The 7,359-nt window shown below is 36.4% G+C and overlaps 1 protein-coding gene across 3 annotated transcripts in view; it reads right to left on the bottom strand.

The window, feature by feature from the left end:
* The window catches only part of LOC111147575 (cAMP responsive element binding protein 1), a 63,019-nt gene that overhangs the window by 54,817 nt on the left and 843 nt on the right, over positions 1 to 7,359 (bottom strand). The gene's annotated exons all lie outside the window — the stretch shown is intronic.

Raw genomic sequence — 7,359 nt, 5'->3', positions numbered from 1 at the left:
TTTAATCAGGAGTCAACAAACTACCGACTGAGCCAGTCATGCATCTCTCCTATTGATGTAGATCTAATTAGTAAGATAATGAAACCAATGTATTTTTTTAATACCTTGGCTGGAATACTCCTTCCAAGTGAAATTTTATAAACCTAAACAATTACTGTTTAGGAACAGAAATCCTAGTAATCATCAATAAAGCCAGAAACATGAAAACTTTCTTCAGAAGAGATAATGCTAGAAAAACAGTGATGAAGACTATGCTTACTATTATGTCTTGCTCAGAGAAAAGGCACTACCAGAAAATAAATCATTTAAGCCCTCCAGTGCTCAATTTAGTCATCTGTAAAAAATGTAAAATGTAAAATGTAAAAAATGAAGGAGTTACTACTCCCTCAATGGCAAAAGTGTGTTAAGTTTGAATTCCCCAGTGTAGTAGAGTTTATGAGTAATACCCATAAAGATATCATAATAAACTGTTCATAACAAATCTCAAAGTATGGTACTTCAAATTAAAATGTTTCACTGCAAGTTGCTGTATCTTGATTTTTACCTCACTCTACTTCATGTCTTCATCCTTGTTGTCCTTGCTACTGCCTAGAAGATACTCCCTTTTATCACTACCCAACCAAGTTTTTTAGTATTCAATTTATATTCTTTCTCATAAAACTTCCTCACTAAATTCCTTCTCTTCTACACTCTACAGCCCTTCAAGACAGTAGTGAAGAACTGACACTGTGCCATGCATACATCCTTCTTCCTTACACTCCTTTTGTCCTCTCCACTATACGGTATGTAGGTTCCCCGAGGGCAGAAGCAACATACTCAGGTTTCACTGTTTACAAGCAACTAGCACAACACTTCGTTTAATATCTATAAAAATCCTTACCTGAATAAATTTTCTTACAATTATTTCGCTTAGTATAATGTCAATGGTCAATAAATGTTCACCGAATAAATGACTGATAAATGACAGTAAATTAAACCAAAGCCTTAGTATTACTGGTCATAGCAAACAAAGCTGCTACTGATACTTTCAAGGGAATGATACTCCTTTAGGAGTACAAATAGTTCGGAACAAATAGCAATTTTCACTTCAGTGATAACGCATTTCTGAGTCTCCTATTTGCCAATCAAATACAGAAACAGGGATAAGAACCCTCAGAAATAATGGTTATTCGGCTTTGGCTAAATTACAAGCATTTTTAGTTACATCTACACCATCATATAATTATAGCCAGAAACCCAGACAACCAGCTCATTAGAAATACTATTAAAATTGAAGAGAGAAATCTTAGTTTCAGAGAAGATTCACGAACCTTTGGGAAAAAAATTTCCTATTACCATCAACTTTCAGAGCTATCCTTTACTACTACACCAAGGTCATTTTTAGCAATTTTAACTTTCTACTTAATTCTCTCTTCTATAACAAAGTATCAGTCTTTACTTCTAGCCTTTCGGCAAAAAACTCACCATCAATCCCTCAGATCTCTTACTCTCTAAACCGTGCTGTTTATTAGATTATTCAGAGATCATAATTTTCTAATTTAATTCAACAGCAGAAAGAAAACTGCTTTCCTCTCTCTCTCTTTTTTTAAAAGATTTTATTTATTTGACAGACAGAGATCACAAGTAGGCAGAGAGGCGGGGGGTGGGGGGGGGCTGGGGGGGCGGGGAAGCAGGCTCCCAGCTGAGCAGAGAGCCCAATGTGGGGCTCGATCCCAGGACTCTGGAATTATGACCTGAGCCAAAGGCAGAGGCTTTAACCCATTGAACCACCCAGACACCCCAGAAAACTGCTTTTCATTTTTGTTCAGACAGCCCATCTCATTCACAGTAAACTCCTTTATTATTTCAACTCTACCATAAGAAAAAGCAACTCAGGCAATTAAAAGTTTATCAAGGAGTGCTACTTTTTAAGTTGAAATTCATGTCACTAAGCCCCAAGAACTGATTATATATTAAAGCTAATTTTTTTAGCTTTGGAGGTGTAAAATAGTGTCTTTCACTTATCTGTTGGAATAAACACCAGAATATGAAAGACTTGCCTCACCCCCTTCTTTCTGATAACCTAGAAGACAGGTGAGCAAGACTCTAGGTAAAATATAACAAAATACATCTCAACAGGGCCATATCTGGCAGAGCTAAGAACGCAAAACAAAGAGTATATATATTTATTAAGGGAAGAGAAGCATTCTGAGTAAGAAAATCCAACAGCTACTCTTTATCCAGGTTTCAAACATGTCTCAAAAACCAATATTTATAGCTATCAATATAGAATAAGTTTAAAACCATCTTTCTTCTTATAGCTTCAGAGGCTGACTAGGATTAAGCTCTTCTATCATGATTGAGCATATAAAATTGGCAGAGGAAAACAGTCATTTTCACATTATCAGTTTGTCCCTTTAGTTCATGATCTTTACCTCTACCACAGAAGACAATTTACTGATTCCAGGACACTGTGAGAAATCATTTAAGTCCCTGGTTCCCACAGATACGTTCTAGAATGAAAATCCTCTGCCTTTACAGATTTCAATTATGGATCTCCATCCCCTCAGATCTGTAAAGATGATTGCTTTGTAAACATTTTAGTCCCTGAGCAGGTAAAAACCAAATATGTCAATATTTTATATAAAATACTGTGAATCATGAAAATATTAGTAAGGCAATATTCTTACACTAAGAACTTTCACACATGTAACTGTCAGCTTGAGCATACAGAAAATGAAATATACCACAAGAGTTTCATTTAATGGCTTTTTTTTTTTTTAATATTTTATCTATTTATTTGACAGACAGAGATCACAAGTAGGCAGAGAGGCAGGCAGAGAGAGAGGGGGAAGGCAGGCTCCCCGCCGAGCAGAGAGCCCGATGTGGGGCTTGATCCCAGGACCCTGAGATCATGACCTGAGCTGAAAGCAGAGGCTTTAACCCACTGAGCCACCCAGGTGCCCCTTAATGGCTTTTTTTGAGAGATAAGAGACTTATGTATGTCCCTACTGCTGGATTATTAGTTATCATTTTCTAAGTTTAATCAACTTAAAACACAGAATTTGTATTTTAAAGATAAATATACTAACTGCATGTAAAATGTACTTTAGTTAAATGCTACTTAAGAGCCAAAAAGAAAGAGAAAGGTACTGAAACTTGTTTTGTGTTCTAGTTGAACTGAGTATTACTTTGTCCAATTGGTTGACCAGGGACTTACACACCCCCCACACACACACAATCACCTAAGCAGTAAAGTCTAAGTACTCAAGCATATAGGTGAAACTCATTTTTTCTTGCTATTTATATATTATTAGCTATTATTTATTGCTATTTACCTAAGTATCAAATATAAAACTCACTGATAATTACACTAAGAAATACTGGGAAATCATCATGAGAAGGGAAAAAAAAAACACACAGGGAAAAAGCTGCATTCTAATCAGCACTGCTGGGCAGTAATACTGCATGAGAATAGTCTGCTTAAAAAAAAAAAAAAAAGACTGGACTATATGAGATGTTCTTTCTGATTTAGAAAAAAAACTATAGACACTTTTTTGGCTGCAATAATGGAAGTCTGTTCAAGGTACAAGAATCTTAAAAGAGTTAAATTCAGACAACACAGTTTGTGAATTAACTCTTACACACTTGCCTTTTTATGCACATCTGAATCATTTCACTAAAACTTTTAAAAACTAGAGCTAAAAAGGTAGAAAGGCAGTTCAAATAACCATTTCCTGTCAGAAACTGGTATTTCTCATTCAAAAGAAATAAAGGCAAAATGACAGAAGCCCTTAGCTTAAAAGGTCATACAAGACCTAAAAATAAAATCAACTTACTAACTGGTTACTAAATACAGGTATATCCATACAATAAGATGCCTCATTAAAAAAAAGTGAAGCTCTTTATGTACTGATATAAACCAATGGCCAAGCCATTTTAGGTGAAAAAAAGGGAAGATGTAGAACAGTGTATATAGTATACTATCATTTGTTTAAAACAAAAACAAAAACAAAAAAAAAGTGTGGGCACAGGGTGGGGAATACAGAGTATTTGCTTTTATATGGATAGAATTACCTCTGAAAGGACAAAGAAGAAATTGGTAACACTTGGGCAATGGGAATGAGCACGAGGGTATATCACATGACAATCTGCTGTATTACATTTTATATGCTTTGAGTTATGGACTTCCTGAATGAATTACTTATTAAAAAAATAAAATTGGAAATACAAATATATAATCTTCCTTTCTTCCATTATTTCACCAACGGTATCTCTCCTTTGATTGCTTTCTTATGACATATATTCTGCCTCATTAGTCATCGTGTCCCCAAAAGTTCCTTGAGGGTAGAGATAAAACAGTGTAATTCATCTCTGGATTTGTTGCAGTTTCTGGCTGGGTGTATTAAATGTAGTAATAATGAATAATTTTAAAATTATAGGAAATGTTTGTTGAACACTTGTGAAATGCTAGGCATTTAATATGTATTAACTTATATAACACCTACATTTCTATGAGGTAGGTACAGTATATTTGTGACCAAGGAAACTGAGGAACAGAGAAGAAATTTACTTAAGGTCTCACAGCCAGGAAGTTAAAAAAGCTTTAAAATGAATAGTTATCATTAAGTCCCTAAGGAGGTACTTTATAATTATCTCACAGCCCTATAAAGTAGGTGGTATTCTAATTTAACAGATAAGGAAACCAAAGTTGAAAGATTAAGAAACTCCCACAGGTCACAAAATTTCTTGAGGGTAGGCGCATGACAGCAGTGGCAACAGAAGGAATGAAACCCAGGCCTGTGAGTCCAAACCCAATGCTCTTTCCACTAACTACATTCTCTGTCGCACGCAACTAAATATCTGAATTACCACCAACTACTGTCTCAAGTGATTCTGCAGTACAGATGAGTTCACACATGAGTAAGGAAAAAAAAAACCCTTGCATTTTTTCCATTCCTAGCTTATCTAGTATATTCTTAAATTCAGATTAGAGGCCAAAATATTCAATAAAGAAGCCATCACTGGAAGCAACACTGTACATCAAGCAACACGTGCTTGTAAAAGACTGACACAGGCTGTTATAAGCAAGTCTATATAACCATATCTGCTAAATTATTTTATGGAATAAACTGAATTATAAATTTCAGCGATATACTGAAAGACATTATGTTACAATTTTTTCTACTGTGGAAAAAAATGACTAAAACTTTTAAAATAAGGTGAAGTGGGGCATACTTGGTTTTATTATAACCACATTATATCCAAAAAGTAAAACCCAATGCCTTAGGATGGGAGATTATAAAATAAAGCTACTTGTCTATAAAAATGAAAATTTCTATTAGTCAGATAGAATCAAGAAAATTAATTTCAAAAGCAGGAAAAGGAAGGTACCATGTTATGAATCAGGTTTCTAAATTTCCTTAGGTTCTTACATGGGGGGGGGGAATCATTCAAAAAGGGGTATCACCAGAATTTTAAATTCCACAAGAAGTGGCCCTTTAACATTTTTCAGTCCGTCTGAGTCAAAGATCTTTTTATTCACTTTCTGAATGGATGTAACCACTTAAAAAAAAAAAAAGAGTACAGATTTAACTGTAATTTTTAGTGATTCCCTGAGAAGTGACATAAGTATAACTTATAACCATGCTCCAAGTGAACAATCAAAAATTAATGAATATAAAAGTCTGAAACATTCCACTTGGAACTGCAAAGAATTACAGATTATGAATCTATGAATAAAACAAAATTTAAAAAACCTTTTGGATAAGACAAGAAAAAATCCATCCGAAAAAAATTTCTTTCCCTTTAAATTCACAAAAAAAGAGTCACTGGCATAGTCTGTATAAGGGAAAAACATTCTACTCAACTGATGCGGGCCTGCAGAAAATCAAAGGAAAAACAGTAATCTATGGCATCATTGATACTGTAACTACTTCAGTGTTGGTAAATAAAATCACCTCCCCAATCCTTATGTAAACACTCTTAACTGCATCTTAATTTTCTCAGCAATAACATATTGTTAACATGTTTTTTTGTTGTTGTTGTTGTTTTTAATGACTTACAATAGAGCAAAGTAGATTTTGAAAAAGTGACTTGGATACAGAAAAACCAAAAGACAGGGCTTCTATTATCAATCAGTATTTATTCTTAAGAAGAAACCTTGTATGTATCAATCACGATGCTATCCTACTACGAGAGTATTCTTAAAACAAGTATTCTTAAAACAAATAACTTGTTCATCTTTTGCACCACCTAAAATAACCGTTTTGGCTTTACTTTTAAAGCAGGAAATGAGCCGTGAGTGTAAAAAGATTTCAATAGCTGACAACCAAAGTATCTTTTACACCAACCCTTTAGAAGGCTGAACTGATGCAAGCTAAGGCTAGGATAAAATTCTAACTTCTTAGGAAGCTATCACAAACTTAAATAGGTCATATTCCAGGTCCTTTCAAAACTGTCTTTTAATCTTTAATGTGTCAGTGACTTCTCTGCCGTTCCTTTTCCCCAACAGGCAAAGAAAAAAATAAGCCTTGTGGCTTAAACTATTGTCGGTCCCCGCCGGAGTTACTTCTTGCCTGGAAGGCAAACACTGGATACTTCTAAATGCCTATTTTTAGAATTAGGATTAATCAATCTCTTATTTAAGTTTAGACAGAACCGTGGGAACCGTGGTAGGGGGTGGGAGATCCAGAGGACCCAAACTCGGTTACCCTTAACCCCAAAAGTGATGTAAAACAAAAGTGAGTCGGCTAACATTCGTTTCAAAGAAGTGTTTCAGAATGATAGCTCTCAAGGATTATTACCTTATTGAAAAGGGTTAAAACCGAAACTGTTTTCAAACACCAGCTTCCCTTTTACAGGATCCCAACAGCTTTTTAAAAAGTTTTACAAATATGTTTTTCTTAGCACCCCCCTTCCTCCCCAAAGAATGCATTTCCATGACTACTGACTTAAAAAGAGTGAGGCATCGAGTCAAAAATTATATTTAAAAGCACGGCTCTCATCCTGTCAACTAAGCAGAAAAGAACAGAAAACAGTGTCTCCCCAATGGGGTGGGAGCGGGGGGGAAAGGGCACGAATAAAATACAGTACGAGAGGAAACCTTTGGTTTCGAACTTTATTGCACAAAGAGAGTGGAGAGAAGAGTAGGTCAGACGTTGCAGCGCTTCCCCTCGCGAAGCGGGCATGGCAGACACCGAGGCTACCGGGAAGGCAGGCACCTTCACCTCCTCTGCCCTCAACTGTCGCCTTCTTCCTCCTCCACCCCCCGCGGGCACCCCGGCGGCGCTGCCCCGCCGGACCGTCGGGCCAGGTCGGGCCAGGCCGGGGGCGAGGCGGGCGGCGGGGGCCGGGCGAGCGGACGGGCAGCGCGGGGGG

Source organism: Enhydra lutris, unplaced genomic scaffold, assembly GCF_002288905.1.
Source record: "Enhydra lutris kenyoni isolate GAN:26980312 unplaced genomic scaffold, ASM228890v2 scaffoldscaffold1, whole genome shotgun sequence".
Taxonomy (NCBI): Eukaryota; Metazoa; Chordata; class Mammalia; order Carnivora; family Mustelidae; genus Enhydra; species Enhydra lutris.
This window is presented reverse-complemented; position numbering and strand designations above follow the sequence as displayed.